The sequence below is a fragment of the Sinocyclocheilus rhinocerous genome, unplaced genomic scaffold (assembly GCF_001515625.1).
Source record: "Sinocyclocheilus rhinocerous isolate Xijiao unplaced genomic scaffold, SAMN03320098_v1.1 scaffold1409, whole genome shotgun sequence".
Lineage (NCBI taxonomy): Eukaryota > Metazoa > Chordata > Actinopteri > Cypriniformes > Cyprinidae > Sinocyclocheilus > Sinocyclocheilus rhinocerous.
Genome location: NW_015650351.1, coordinates 317,151 through 333,491, shown reverse-complemented (window position 1 = coordinate 333,491; position 16,341 = coordinate 317,151). Strand labels below are relative to the sequence as shown.

Sequence of the window (16,341 nt, the reverse complement as noted above, 5' to 3'; positions counted from 1 at the left end):
AAAATAATGTTCTTTTTAGCAATGTCATATGACCCCTTTAAGCTTCATATCGAACAGGTAAACTCATCTATTCACTAGTCGCTTGCTTGTTTGAAATCGCACTCTTGCAAACTATTCCAACTCAAACTTTAAGGGAAACTGTTTTTTAAATTAAGACTGAAAGAGCCTAATGATGACATTGAAGTCATGTGACTGTGCTGTAGTTAGTTTATAGTCTACATTTAGCTTTTTACTTCCGGCGATTGTATTTAGGCTTCAGCTGTGTTGATTTTTGAAGATTATCATGATGAACCCAATGTGTATGAATCATACACTTTTGTCATTCACAGAGCTTTTTTTTCTGCAGTAATCCAAAAGCCAATGGAAAAATCCTATTGGATTTTTATCGATGGAACCAGGGTGATGTTAATGTTCAGGTTGGACTACAAAAATAAAAATCACTGTATAATTAGTGATAGACCAATATATATCAGCCAGTGTTACCCATAACCTACTGGTTGTTTTAAATCGAGACTAATTGCTATTTGAAGCTTTTAAAAGGCTCAGTTTGAGAGCTTTCTTGACATGTATGACCCTGGAGAAAAACATTGTTTGAATCCCTTGCAGGTCACCTGGATACTATACAGTAGGTTTGAGTATTTTCAGTGTATTTTATAGGGTTTCAGTTGAAATGGCTTAATAAAGAAAAGCTCAGATCTTTTATTTTAGGTAAAGACCCACCAAATCTCATGGGAAAACAATTATTTTGTGATTTTTGCATGAAAAAAAAAGTGTCATGACAGGTTTGAAGTAGTTAGGGCCACTAAACTTTCTCCAGTCACTGGCAGGTGTGGCAGAAAGTTAATTCTGGATCCTTCCTGTAAGAGTATCATGAGAGAGGCTTCACGTCTGCTAAAACAGATGGCAGAAAGCTAGTCGAGAAACTTGATGTTGAGACGATCTGACCACAGCTGCATTAAAGAAGAGCTTCTAGACTGAAGTGAGAGAACAAACTGAGTCCGCAGCCGCTCTCTTCACCCTACAGGAGAGATGTTCAAATATAGATATTTTATACATGAGGTTGTCTGCCATCGCTGTTTCCTATTATGAGTATGAAATCAGACAGTGTGGATCCTTTGATGATAAGAGTAGCTGAAGTCAAAGCTGACAGTCAAGTGAAATGATGAACCTCTTAAACCCTTGTAAATAGTTCAAGTTGAATAAGTGATGCTGAAGAGAGTGAATGGACCTGTGTTAAAGTAAAAGTGCATTAAGAATCAATCTGTCTGTCTAGTTATTAGTGATTTTGAGTAATTATGTAAAATAAGCAGTTTTTTGTCTTATTTGCTTTGATCAAATTGCATTATATACACTACTATTCAAAAGTTTGAGGTCAGATTTTTTTTTATGTTTTAGAAAAAAAAAGAAAAAAAAGTATCTTATGCTCACCAGGGCTGTATTTATTTGTTTAAAAATATAGTAAAAACAGAAATTTTGTGAAATATTTTTGCTATTTAAAATAATATTTTTCTATTTGAATATATTTTAAAATGTAATTTATTCCTGTGATGTAAAGCTGAATTTTCAGCATCATTACTCCAGTCTTCAGTGTCACATGATCCTTCAGAAATCATTCTAATATGCTGATTTGCTGCTCATTTCTGATTATCAATGCTGAAAGCTGCTTCAGATTTTTTTGGAAACCATGATGCATTTTATTTTTCAGGATTCTCTAATGAATATAAAGTTCAAAACAACAGCATTTATTTGAAACAGAAAACTTTTGTAACATCATGAATGTCTTTACTGTCGCTTTTGATCAATTTAATGCGTCCTTGCTGAATTAAAAATGTATTTATTTTTTAAAAACCTTACAAACCACAGACAATTGAGCAGTAGTGTGTGTGCGCAACCTTCACTAAAAAATAATGCATTGAGACTGAAATAGTGCGCTATTCATTTACAAGGCTGTCAGTACATTGCATGCTATTCGGAATGACCACATCAGTTGTGTTTCGTCTCTATTCTTAAAAATGAGCAAACTACTGCAAGATTGAGTAGCATCTACCGTATGTGCATAATATATGCAGATAATACACAGTTCAAAGTAGCAGAAGTGTGGAAAGTAATGTGTTTTGGTTGTCAGAATCTTTAAGCCGTGAACAGAATTAAGGCGGTCACCTTGTCTCAACATCCCAGCCTGATTGGCTTCATTTTGCGGTGTACATAAACTCTCAGCCGGAACTAGTCACAACCCTGAACGGATTTAAGTGAAAGTGACTGTGGGTAAGAAATCCAACCTCATTCTCTTTAATTAGGCTTTCTTGCCTGCCACGGATGGCCGTGTCCTCAGCCGAGCCGTCAGAGCCGTGCTGGAATCTGAATTGCCGCGGGTGTCTGTCAGGTAACGTGTTTGACAGGGTTGCCAGGTTTTCACAACAAAAACCACCCAATTGCTACTCAAAACTAGCCCAATCACGTTTCAAGGGGGGTTCCCGGGTAAAAATCGCCTTCAGGGGGGTAAAATACACGTTTTTCAGCGGGGTTCCTCCTGTAAAATTCGCATTCCAGGGGCTGAATTTCACGTTATTGGGGGCGCTTCAACCCGCGGACTAAAGTAGCCCAATTCCGCGGGAAAACTGCGGACTGGGCAACACTGGTGTTTGAGATAATCCGACTTACAGACTTTTCATTAAGACCCTAAAGAATCATATCAACTTGTGGACAATGGGCATCATATGACCCCTTTAAGAAAACACAAGCAGGGCCGCCGGAGCAAAGCAGTGATGTCAGGCACCGAGTGGGATTATACGACAGCAATGTCAGACATGAGGAGAATCTATATTTAACAAGAATTTCATATATATTCCTGTTGAGACTTTTTGTTATTCCTTGAACGTCAAAATTTCTAGAAGCGGCAGCACAATGGCTTGTTGTATTCATTTTAATTCTGTTGTAGGCCTGCAACACATTGTTCCCGCTCAAGGGAATTAATTCTTTTCATGAGACTTCCTTCCATTTGTTGTGGCGCGTTTATCGATTTCAGGACTCAGACGCCGAGGGCTGAGCAGCCGCAATGTCAGTATAAAAACCCTCTGACTCACATTTTCCTTCGTGACATTGAATTAATGCCATCTCTGTTCCCGAGAACACGCAAACCATGCACGCATAGGACAGAAGTGAATTTCTTTTTTGCATTATTTGTAACTAATAGTGTTTTGCAGTTGAATACTTGCGATGTTTTATTGAATTAATGAAGGAATGTTACCAGTTGAGTTGTTGATGTTGACACTGATAATTTGGGCACATCTGACTAAAAATGTATGTTTATCAAGACCTTTCGTGATGTTTTTGCTTAAATCGTTTAAACTAGCCTATATAGAGTGCTGAAGATGGCGTAGGCTATATATATTTGTAGGCCTAATTTAGAGGTTTTTTGTTAAACACCCTACATCTTGGATGCCCTGGGGGGAAGCAGATAAACATCAAATTTTCATTTTTGGGTGAACTATCCCTTTAAGATACTTTGACGTTTTAGTCTACTACACAAAATACATCAGAAAAAAACCCTTGTGATTTTTTAAAAGCTTTATTAGTCTTAAAATAGGTGGTTGCTAATGAGTGTCTAAAATAATCCAAAAGCCAGTGGAAAACTCCTACTGAGTTTTTGTCGACGGAACCAGGTTGATGGAAGGTGATTGTCAAATTTATCAAATTATTTTAATGTATTATATACACTGCCATTCAAAAGTTTGGGATCAGTAAGATTTTTAATGTGTTTTTTTTAAAGAAGTTTCTTATGCTCATCAAGGCTGCATTTACTATTCAAAAGTTTGGTGTCAGTCATTTTTTTTTTCTTTTTTTTAAGACATTAATACTTTTATTCAGCAAGGATGTGGTAAATGGATAAAAAGTGATAGTAAACACTTATATTGTTAGAAAAGATTTCTATTTTGAATAAATGCTGTTCTTTTTAACTTTTTATTCATCAAAGAATCAAAGACAAAAAGTATCACAGGTTCCAAAAAATATTAATCAGCACAAAAGTTTCAACACTGATAATAAATCGGCATATTAGAATGATTTCTGAAGGATCATGTGACACTGAAGACTGGAGTCATGGCTGATGAAAATTCAGCGCTGTGTCACAGAAATAAATTATATTTTAAAGTATATTAAAATAAGAAACCAATATTAGAAATTGCAATAATATTTCACAATATTACAGTTTTTTTTCTGTATTTTTGATCAAATAAATACAGCCTTGATGAGCATTAAAAAACATAAAAAATCTTACTTATCCCAAACTTTTGAATGGCAGTGTATGTGTATATTAACTTAACACTATACTATTATATATTAGCTTGCGTTTCCATAAACAGTAAAGGTAGTAGATGTACCGTAAAGTCACAATATTCATCCACAATGGCTGACAAGCTCATTTTTATCTCATCATTCTCTCTTTTTCACCTCATTTGTACTGTAAGCATCAGTGAATGCACACAAGAGTCTGGATTCTCCCCGCTGACCTCGACCTCTCCAAGAGCACATTTATTTATTGGGTCCTAATATAAACAGCATGCTTCAGATTACGTCTACAATGTAGCTCTTCTGGGATCCAGAAGTCTTTTGAGTTTACCCTTTTTTTTTTAGGCCAGATGGAGCTAAAAACTGAGACCTTTGGAAAGAGATTCAGTGATGGCCTGTTGATGGTGCAAAGCATTTTGGGAAGGTCAAAGCTTAAAATATCCTACTTTAGCAAATATATAAACTCGGCTAGTTTAGCATCTTCAGTTCGGTACTGTGAATAACGAGTATCAGATCATAATGCAATGTTACTTTTTTGACATAGAATACCGTAATTGAAGGTATTCAAAACAGTACTTTGTATTATTATTGTATTACCACTCTAGGGAGGAGTTGATGTAACTAAATTAGAGTTTAATAAAATTGACTCATCCTCATTCAAGGAAATACATAAATGTAAGCACCTTTTGGTTGTCTACGTTATTTACAGTAGTTTTCATTGTAGCTCTGCATCAGTAAAACCGATGGAAATTGATATGAAATCTTGTGTTGTGTTTTGGCTAATTCTACTAACTACAGTAAATTGATCAGCATGACATACACTGTTTTTATTTGAATTAGGGCTGGATATTGACACAGATTTCACAAATCAATTTGATTCCAATTTTGATTCTATTTGATATTGATTCTTTTGGATATACATCAGGTACGGTACTTATCCATTTTTTTAACTAATGCTGTAAACTGTTAGTTTATATGGGGAAAACTGTAAGTTGGTACAATATTAAAGCATAATATTAATCTTAACTGTCCAAATATTTATTTTTAGATATAATAATGAACACTCAAATACTACAAACATTTAAGTAACACAAAAATCACTTTTTTAAAATCAATTTTATTATAAGAAAATTGTTTCTACTCCAGTTCGTTGTTGAAATATAAACACTAGAAAAAATAAGACATTCTAATGGTTTCCACTTCAAATACCATTACAAACATTAAAAATGGTTTCCTGCAGTGTGTTTTGTAAGCTGTAAGCTGTACTGTTTCTTACCATCTGATGTTCATTTATGTTTATTTCGTGATATTACTAGTGGTAGAGCAGAAGAGATGATCGGGTCTACAGCGATCTGTCATGTGACATCAAAGAGCGCCAAAACGGTATTTATTGTTGGAATTTTGTCAAACAAATTGACAGAATTTGAAAGCTCCGAATTTGTTTCATATTAAAAATAACAAAACGCAAAGCCTATTGCGATTGAACGGCAGGCGCTACAAATAGCCTAATGTTTAGTGAAGTTTTGTTCACGCATCAACCGAAAACAGCATAGACTAAAATATCGATAATCGAGAAATCAATGTTGTCGATCCAGCTCTAATTTGAATGTTCTGGAGAAAAATTGAAGATTTTTGCATATTTATTATCATTTGTTGGCCTATCAAACATTTTTTGAAGATAGGGTTAGGTGTAAACATTTAAACCACCTTTATCTATCGAGCTATTTATCGGCTATTGTTTATAGGTATGTGAAAAAGGGACGGGAAGTGATGCGTGAGGATCACGCATTAACTTTATGGTCTGCACCTCTGACTTACAGACCTCAAGATGTTTGTTTAGAAGAGAAATCAACATCATTGATAACGTCATTAAAACTACTACATCATCCAAATGCATATTTTATAAGTTCATCGTGTCGTTAGGTTAATTCAGATGGCCAACGCAAAATGGCACAATGCAGACAATGTTGTTGTAGGACAGCAAGATGGATGTGTGTGTTTGTGTGTGTATCTCAGCGAGTGTGTGTTTGTGTGAGTCTGTTTACAAGACTGCATGTGTTTACATTCCGGGGAGCCGGTCCAAGCTTCAGAGACTGCAGTAAATGAATGAAAGGAAATGCTTTATTCTGCTTGGTAATGGAAAAACACTCCACGAATTCAGCTGTGGTGAAAATGAAGCTGTCGTCTGCCAGCTCGCACCAAGATGGCACGATGTTCCCCAACGCCATGAGAGGAGATCCTGGGAAACTCCTACTAGTCTAGTTCAATGTCTCCATAGGAGCGGCGTTTTAAGGCATCATAACAGCTAACGGGGAACGTTCTTAAAGTATTGTGGTTGGTTTTCTCAAAGTTATGAACCTACAAATTAACTATACGGTAACGTTCTTCCAGTAACGTTAATAGAACATTAAATGTTAGCATTGTTTATGCATCGTTCATGGAACATTTATTCCGAAAACGTTTTAGTTGATGTTTTTTAAATTGTTACTACTTGGTTTGGAATGTTTAGAGAACTGTCAAAAGTAACGTTCCCGATATGCAATATGATTTGCAATATGATAAAATGGAATGTTCCCTTAACATTCTCAAAACCAAGAAAAAACGGTTGTTGTGAATGTTCAGAAATTACATTTAAATAACTTAAGGGGAACGCTAGTAGAACATTTATTCTTTAGTATCAAAGTTTTGTTTTTTCTGTTTTACCCAAATTCTAATGATCTCATTAAAAAAAAATACAAAATACAACAAATAAATAAATAAATAAATAAAAATGACTATTTCATCCAATATTTGTGTGTTCTATGTATTGTTCGATTTTAGCTTAGTAACATCTAAAAAAGTAGTTTAGTGTAAAGAGTAAAGTGTTGACAAAAAAGTCATTTAAAATAATTAAATATAATTTAAAAGTAAATATTTTAAATATTTGTATGGTTCCATGCATTTTTATGCTTATTAGAATACTGCGATTTTAATTTAGCAAGATGTTAAACAAAAAAAGTAGTTTATCAAGAGTAAAGTGTCAGAAAAAAATGAAGTTTAGCATAGTTTAATATGAATTAAAAGTTACTTTTTTTAGCAATATTTGTGTGTTGTATGCATTGTTGGTTATTAGAGTATTGCAATTTTAGCTTAGCAAAATTTAATGTCAAATTCTATTGGAATCAAGGGTCAGTTTGTATATAGACAGTATTTAAATGTGGTAAGTGAATGAGTTGAATACGTTTAGTTTGCATATGGGCAGAAATTGTGAAATTGTTGGATGCTCACATCTTCACTCGCTTTCTTAGCGCATCTTGCCTGTCAGAATCATATGCTAAGAGCTGAAAATTCATTATGGGTATATAACCAAGTCATTTTTGAGACCCTCACAAGTTATGTTCAGTCTGGATCAAAATGATGACTTCTTGAAGACCCCCTGAAATTAAAATTGGCGTTAAAGGGGTCATATGATGCGATTTCAATTTTTCCTTTCTCTTTGGAGTGTTACAAGCTCTTGGTGCATAAAGAAGATCTGTAAAGTTGCAAAGACTAAAGTCTCAAATCCAAAGAGATATTCTTTATAAAAGTTAAGAGTCAGCCACGCCTACCTAAAACGGCTCGTTCTAACACGCCCCCACATGTCTACGTCACGATGTGGGAAGATTTGCATAACGCCACCCAAATGTTCACGCAAAGAAAGAAGGTGTAACTTTTATTCTCGCTGTAGTATTGTTGCCGCCACCGCCATGTCGTGAAGGCGCTGTGTGTTTCATTGTGAAAGCAAAACTACTTTGTTTGGCCTTCCAAAAGAGGACGATATCGCTTCGTCATGCCTGGAGCTGATCTTGCTGGTTACACAAAATACTGTTCTTTTTAGCAACCTCATATGACCCCTTTAATTTGGCCTTTGAGGTCATTTATAGGGCACTCCTAAAAATGAAACTTTTAGAAAATATGCACAAATTATTGATAAAAAAAACATTTTCATTACTTGAAATAAAATAAAAGTTCATTTTCATTTAGTTTAACTTGATGTACAAAAATAACAAACTGAAATGCAATAAAAATATAAACTGTAGACATGTTTAAAAAATTAAAATGATAGAATGCAACAAAATGACTAAAACTTTATAATAAAAGTGGAAGGTATAAAAATAAAAACCAATGCAAAATGTTAATAAAAACTAGTATTTCAAAGTTCAATGCAGGGTTAATACAGTTGATGATAAACTAAAACCATAAAAATCACTTTCATTACTTGAAATAAAATAGTCAAGTAAAATAAAATATAAAGCAAGTTAAAAAACATTTTATTTCAGGTAGTTACCAAGTCCACATTGCTAATTTTCATTTAGTTTAACTTGATGCACAAAAATAACTAAAACTAAAAGGGAATGCAATAAGATATTTTAAAAATAAAAATGTCAAAACGCAACTAAAATTACTAAAATTTTAAAACGAAAATGGAAGATATAAAAATAAAAAATAATGCAAAATATGAATAAAAACTATAATAGTATTTCAATGATACTAAAACAACATTAGCTCAAATAAAATATTTTACAAAATGTAAAAAATGGTTTCAACCATTGACAGTATAATTCAAAAATGCACTGTAAAAAAAAGACTTGCGTATAATTCAATGTTGGTGTCTGGTGTTTCTTGAAATTTAGTAGCAGTTTTAAAGTAAAAATCTTTTTTCAAAGTAAATCCTACAACATTTTAATGCAACATGCAAAAATCCTTATTCTAGATGTTTCACCAGAAACCATTTGCATGAAATACTGTGTAAGTGAGATACATCCGTCCCAAATTCCTTTTTAAATAACTAATATAGCAAACCATTTCATGGGGTCTTTCATAACTGAATGTTCTTGGAGTTCGACTAGCCGTCGTTTAACAAGTTGAGCTCTGTCTGGAACGCTTTGAGTTATTCCAAAGCGGGCCAATGGCACTGGGTGCAGTTTTATGAGGTGCTGAAAAGACGACAACCTTTAGCAGGTCCTCTGCCAGCCCTGAACCTCCACCCGACCGACTCGTCTGTTAGCAGACTGCTCTCATTCTGACAGAAAAATTTGATCACAACCCGCGCTGGAGCTTTGCCTGTCTGTGATTGAAGGTTATGAACCGTCACATCAGCATCACGTCATCTGGGCTTTGCATGCAATGCAACATTTTCTCTGTGCGTGTCTTTGAACCAGTTTCCCATCGGCTGGTTTTGGTTTTGTCTACTTAGTCTGTCTAGACTAGTCTTAGATGACTAAACAATATGTGTGCCACCTTTTTGGGTTTCTGTTGCAAAATCTTTACTGAATATCTCGAAGGAATACAGTTGTGATTGGATATTATTCTTATGTGGCTGGAATGAACTGTGACATTGCAAAGCATTTTTATCTCCCATTTTTCGCATTTGAAAGTGCTTACAATCTGATGCACACTGGAAAAAAATTGGTGTACGTTGAAAAAAATTTGAAACAGTATTCACTCAGAAAATGTTAGAAAATTTCACAAACAATTACAAAGAAACAACAAGTAACACTGAATTAAGCATGACATTTTGAAGTGGAAAAACACAGTATTTTGTTGTACTCCAGTAATCTTTGTTTTATTTAAAACTTACAAAAAATGTACATAAAATTTCACAAATAATTACATAGAAATGGCAAGTAGCACATCGAATTAAATGTGAAATTTTGAAGTGGAAAGACTGAAATAGAATGTTCTGGTATTTTCTTGCCCTTGGATGGCATTTTTTTATTGATTGATTGATTGATGTTTTTAATTTTTAATTGATTGATTTTTATTTTATTAGCTTTATTTTGAATTTTTTTTTCAAATATTTTCATTTTATTTTTTTATATTTATTTTATTTCATTATTTGATTTTTCTAAATATGTTTTTTAAGTATTTAATTTTGTATTATTATATTTTGTTGTTTTTAATGTTATTTATAATTTTATTTGTTTGTATATTATTATATACTTTTGTTTGTATATTTGTATATATTTATTTTTTATGATTTTATTTTATTTTATTTTCTTATAAAACATAGACTACTCCAATGATCTTTAAAAAAAAATAAAAAAATAAAAAAACATTTCACAACTTCAAAAAATCATCATCTTCTTTTTATTTATTTTTTCTTAAATATATGATTTAATAATATAAAAAATAAATACCAAAAGATTGTCAGAAAATATGGCAAACAGTTGCTAACATAGGATTGTTGTATTGTTTTTAAAGGGATTGTTCACCTAAAATGAAGATATTTTGACAAAGGACTTAAAAGAACAGACATTTTTCAAATCATTTTTTTCTTGTTATCTACAAAGGAAAGAAACTCATACTGGTTTGGAACGACATAAATAATGACAAAAATTGGGTCAGCTGTCCCTTTAAGATGAGGCTGAAAATGAAAATTCTGTCATCATTTATTCACCCTCAAGTTGTTTTTGTCTTTTGAACGCAAAAGAAGATATTTTGAAGAATGTTGGTAACCAAACCGTTGACGGTAGCCATCGACTTCCATAGTATGGAGAGAAAAATGCTATGGAAGTCAGTGGCTACCAGTAACTCTTTGATGACCAACATTATTCAAAATATCTTCTTTTGTGTTCACCAGAAGAAACTTGAGGGTGAGTAAATGATGACAACTTTTATTTTGGGGTGTACTGTCCCTTTAAGCGAAGGGTCAGCTGCACTGCAATTTGGGCAGTTCATAAACTCTGAGCTTTAAATGAGCGTGGTTGTTGTTTGAAGACAGCCACCATCACTCAGCGCTTACAGTAGCGCTCACTAAGGACGCCGGGCACAAATAGAAGCAGGCCATATTTCCTTTACGAGCTGTTCGCAGGACAAACACTGGGTTCCTTCATTAGACGTAGGCGATCTGGGAAGAGACGGCGGGGGGAGGATGCTAAATTCTGCTCTAATGTTGACGTCTGCATTTCATCAACACCCTTTTTTCTTTCGTCCCGTCTGTGCGTCGCCTAATAGCCCATGAGATGAAGACTTTGTGCTGGCTTTGCATGTGACGGCCTGCCAGCTCGCACAACCAACACCTCTCTCTCTCTCTCTCTCTCAGAAGCGATTAAACATCGCTGGGCCACATGCTAACGGATGTTTGGCTAGAAACTCGCTGCTACTGTATCTGGCTTTCCACCAGCTCGTCGGGTCGCCTGCCAAACTTGTGAGGGCAAAGTTAGACCCACTTGCTGGAATAATATTGATTTAGTTGGAGGAACTACCTGAGAGTGAGTGTAAAGTGGTCGGGATGCTTTTGGATTTTGCTCTGCAAGATTTGGATCGTTTCTTCTGAAACATTACTGCATACATTAGTACAGTATTACTGGCAGTTTATCAGGTGTTGTCGAACAGGTTCACTGGTTTTGCTGCACTGTCTCCAGCCCATAGCACCCTCTGTGGAGAAATGTTGATGCAATACATTTATTTAATTTTTTCATATATATTTTATTTTATTTGTTTTGATTTCATTTCGTAATTTATTTAAATATAATTTTTTCCCACTTTTTATTTGATTTTAAAGCTTATTTTTAATATTTCATTTTTTATCATTTCATGTTAAAATTATATTTTATTTTGTTTGATTTTATTAGATTTTTTTTTAATATTTTGTTTAATAATTTATTTTATTTGATTTGTTTTATATATTTTATTTGATGTGCATTATTTTATTTTTTAAAGATTGTATTGCATTATATTTGATTTTTTTTTTAAGATTTGAATTTTTATTTTATTTTCCATTTCAATATAAATGTATAATAATTATTTACAGTGATTTAGATGTTGAATGCAGAATGAGCAAATGCAGAGCTTAGAGTTTGAACTTAATACATCATAGGATTCTTATGACATGGACTTTAGGTATGGCGTGTTGAACGCCGAAGATTTCTTTATTTTCTGGTTTTGTTTTCAGTTAGTTTAGAGGGTGGAGAATTAGTTAGTGAATGTTTTGCTTTTGTTATTTTCTTTTGTTTAGCACTGCTCATTTTCTTATTCTCCGAGGCTTTCCAAATTAGCCTTATTTTTCCTTTCTTTGTATATAGCTGTAAATAAGGGTTTTGGTTGGTGTGTTTTCATTTGTGTAAATTATATTCCCTTTTGTAAATAAAGTGAACCACTTATTGTTATGTCGGTTGTCCTTGTGTCATTCTCCCCAAGTACTCCCCAGAGACCAAAATTATAGGGTTGTGTTTACATTTTATTATGTACGTCTTCCTCATACCTCTATGCCACCAGGGGACGTAACATAATTTGGGGGCTCGTCCGGGATTATCACAAGTTATCACCTAGCAACCACCTAGAACACCCTAGCAACGCCCTGGCAACCACCCACAACACACTAGCATTGTTTTGGCGATTTTTGCACAGGCAAAATTTTGTCCTAAAATGAATAAATTCTTTTAAACAATTTCATTAAGTTTGTTTACTGAAAATGATTCTTTCTGAGATTATTTCTGTGGGGGTTGAGTTGTTTTAAGAGTAAAGCGGGGCCTGGACAAACACTGAGAGTCTCACTGCGAGCAAACATCGCTCTGTGTTTGAACTGCACACCTTCAACGCGCCGACCGTCCGTCTGTCCGTCCACTCAACTAAATATACTGAGCAGTGCTGACCCCATCATTAATCAGTGAGGAAACGCTGCTCTCATGTCTGAGCCACATGAGCACAACATCCAGAAAAAAACGACATGCACAAACCGTGCTTTCAAGAAACGCTCAATACTTCAAGGCTTCAGGGTTTGGCTCCGTTGCATGACCTTGTTGCTCTCGCTGGTGTATGCCGTTACTACATCTACACCGTTTTCCATTCACCAACATTATTCTGATAATTGGATTGAAATCAACTAACTAATTTAGTAGCTCAAACAGTCAAGCATACAGCTAGCAATGCCGAGGTCATGGGTTCAATTCCCAGAGAATGCATAAAGTAAAAAAAAAAAAAAGATTAGCTTGAATGCAATGTTAGTCACTTTGGTGGAAGCATCTGCAAATGCATAAATGTAAAAAGCAGTATTTTATTGCTTTAGCAATTTTTTTTTTAGCAGTGTCCATTTTTTTTTGGCTCATAAATGTGTGAAATGAAACTTTTTCTTTTGAAATATAGTGCATGAGTTATGTGGACCATTTTATTATACATTAATGGTGCTCTTTTTTGTGGTAATTTGCAAACACCATACGCTGAGAAACGGCTATTGAGAATGGTAATGTTAACGGTTAAACAAAGAAAAGAAACGCGCCGAGTCGACTCCTCAGATGGGTTGCTAGTGGAAACAGACTCTCACAAACAGAGAGTTGAGTTACATAGAAAGATTACAGCAGCCGTGAATACTTTATTGAGGATTCTTAAAGGTTTATGTTTCCAGGTCAACAGGCAGGAAAGTATTCATGAAGTCACTTTCATGCTAGCCAAAGTAATAAAGACATTTTATGTTCTGCCGGAGCACATAAATCTCTCTAAAGCGTGGGGAGATAATGTGGATCTTCACAACGTTTGACATGTTTGGAGATGTTTTTGACATTGAGTTTGGTTTTCTTGTGATGGAGAGGCTGAATTTGAACACACACACTCACACACACAAAAAAAAATCAGCAAATATTGTTCAAACATATTCGGCTCTTTAAACTATCCCAGTTCACCCCAAAGATGAAAATTCTGCTGTCATTTATTCTGTATGACTGACTTTCTTTTGTGCAGCACAAAAAGTGAAACTTCTGATTGCTTTGTGTGAGGAATCAGTCTGATTTATTAACAGATCATTCAGGCATGAACCACATTAACTGATTCTTTTAAAAGGTCGGACTCAAAAAATGAATTATTAATGAATCTAACTTCTCATTAACTCCCATGAACATCTAGAGGGTATGAAGGTTTTCCAGTGAATAAAGACTTACATTTTGGTCTGCTTGTCACACAATTTTATCATATGGCTTTAGAAGACTTGAAACGTAGCCTGAAAAAGTAAAAAGTAAAAGTAACCACTTTTATGAGAAAATTAATGTGCTTTTCTGTAATTTTGAAAACTCATTAACTAAAACCGAATCTTCTTTAAAAACGTATTTTTATACTTTTATGGTATTTATTCATATTTTTTTATATTTTCAGTTTTAATTTTAATTGTAGTCTTCATTTTTTATTAGTTTTTTTTTTATAATTCTATTTAGCTTTAATTTATATTTTATTTCAGTTTTAGTTTTAGTAATGGTTAGTGCCAAGGCAACATTTCTAATTTTCGCTGAAGTTTTTAAGTTTACGTTTTTCATCTAACATCTATATTTTATTTTATTTTGGCTTTATTTCAATTAACAGAAACAGTATTTCATAGTTTTGGTTTTAGTTACCATTTAACAACACTGCTTGATTTCAGCTTTATTTCAATTTACGAAAACTATTTTTTAATAGTTTTAGTTTCAGGGTATGTTTACATGACAGTGATGTACTAAAAACGGAAAAGTTTTGCATACAATGCCAACGTTGTGAAAATGATCCCTGTTAAACATGGATCTGCGAAAACCACTAAAAACGTTGTATTATGCATGCCAGGCCAGTAGTTGGCGATACCACTTTGTAAAGAAACACTGTGTACCTATGGACTCAACACGTAATATGCATGCGCAAGATGTCACTATTTTCACAAATTCCCGTTTTCGTAGTTTACTCCGATATGATAACGTTATTGTTATCAAAAATTTGAACTTTGAAACCCTTTTTTTGCAGTTTGCCTTTTCAAGCCCTCAAATTGCCACTGCTGAACAGCCAAAATGAATAAAAAGTTTTCCATTTTTAGTTAAAAATGGTGTCGTGCAAACAACCACTTAACACTGCTTTAAAAATTCTCCTTTTGTGTTCAATGGAAGCAAGAATAAGTAACACAGGGTTTCGAACAAAAATAAATGGTGAGTAAATAAAGGCAAACTTTTCACTATCCCTTTAAAAATCCTCTCAGCCTACATTTTTCCTTTATATCCATCAGTGCAATCAGTGTCTCTTGTTTTAATCTCAGCCTCAGTGTCGTTTCCAGTTTGAAGCACAAAAGAAAGAACAAAACAGCCAGAAAAATAATTTGGCATCTCTTAAAATATGCCTCCATCCCTTCTCTTCCAGAGCGCCGTGGAAGGTTCTCTAAACTCATAGACAGATTAACAATGACATGTTTATTTTCTCTGTAAAACAGCATTTGGGTTTACAACCACCCGAGCACTTTGGGCTCATGGTGATTGATTTAGCAGTAATAAGGAGTCTGTTTCGCCCATTTTATTACATGAGAAATTGTTTTCTTTCTTCTGGGACTGAATGGAGACACTGATTGATTTTGCCGTGCGAGCGTGATTGCAGCTAATTGGTCTCATTGGTTCTGCTGTGCGATCCGTGATTGTGGGTAATGGGTCTGATTGGCTCTGTTGTAGAAGTGCGATTGTGGTCAATGAATCTGATTGATTGTGATTGGCTAGAGTTTTCACAGGGGTCAGGGTTTGCCTCTGCTGGTAGAGTTTATAACTACACCATGTTGTACTTACTAGACCAAGCTAACCAACCCATAATCTCATTAGTTCTGTTGTATAAAATGGCTAATTAATCTGATTGTCTGTATTGCATAAGCACAATTATGACTAATGAATCTGATTGGTTGTGTTGTACGGAGATTGGATTGTGGGTAATTGGTTTGCATGTGGAATTTGGTTGCATTTTTTCCAGCCTTCCTCCTTTAAACAAATGACTTCTCAACACAGCTATAGTATAGTAAGGTTGAATTGGTCTGACCTTTGTGTTAAAGCCTGCTTTCTCATTTACTAAAGTGTGAAACTTGTCGTTCTTTCACACTGAACTTTAGTCATGGCTAAATGAACATTTCCCAATTAAAAAAAAACAAACTTTTATTGGCATTCATTTTATCAAACCAAGTGGTATTGTTAAACTGCAAGTGGTTTTTCCATGTTTTTAAGTGCATTTTAAGATCTGATCCTACATCAATCCATCTTTTAGTAGGAATAGTTCACCTAAAAACGAAAAAGCAGAAACATGCACTTTTCCAAGCATGCCTTTCCCAATGAGAAG

At 34.2% G+C, this 16,341-nt stretch overlaps 1 protein-coding gene across 1 annotated transcript in view; it reads left to right on the top strand.

The window, feature by feature from the left end:
• The first annotated feature begins 2,239 nt into the window (after window positions 1-2,239).
• LOC107711798 (signal peptide, CUB and EGF-like domain-containing protein 3) overlaps window positions 2,240-16,341 on the top strand; it is a 113,397-nt gene continuing 99,295 nt past the window's right edge. The window contains exon 1 of the mRNA XM_016516850.1: window positions 2,240-2,265. The gene's annotated coding sequence lies outside the window, so the exon portion shown is untranslated. The remainder of the gene's footprint in view (window positions 2,266-16,341) is intronic.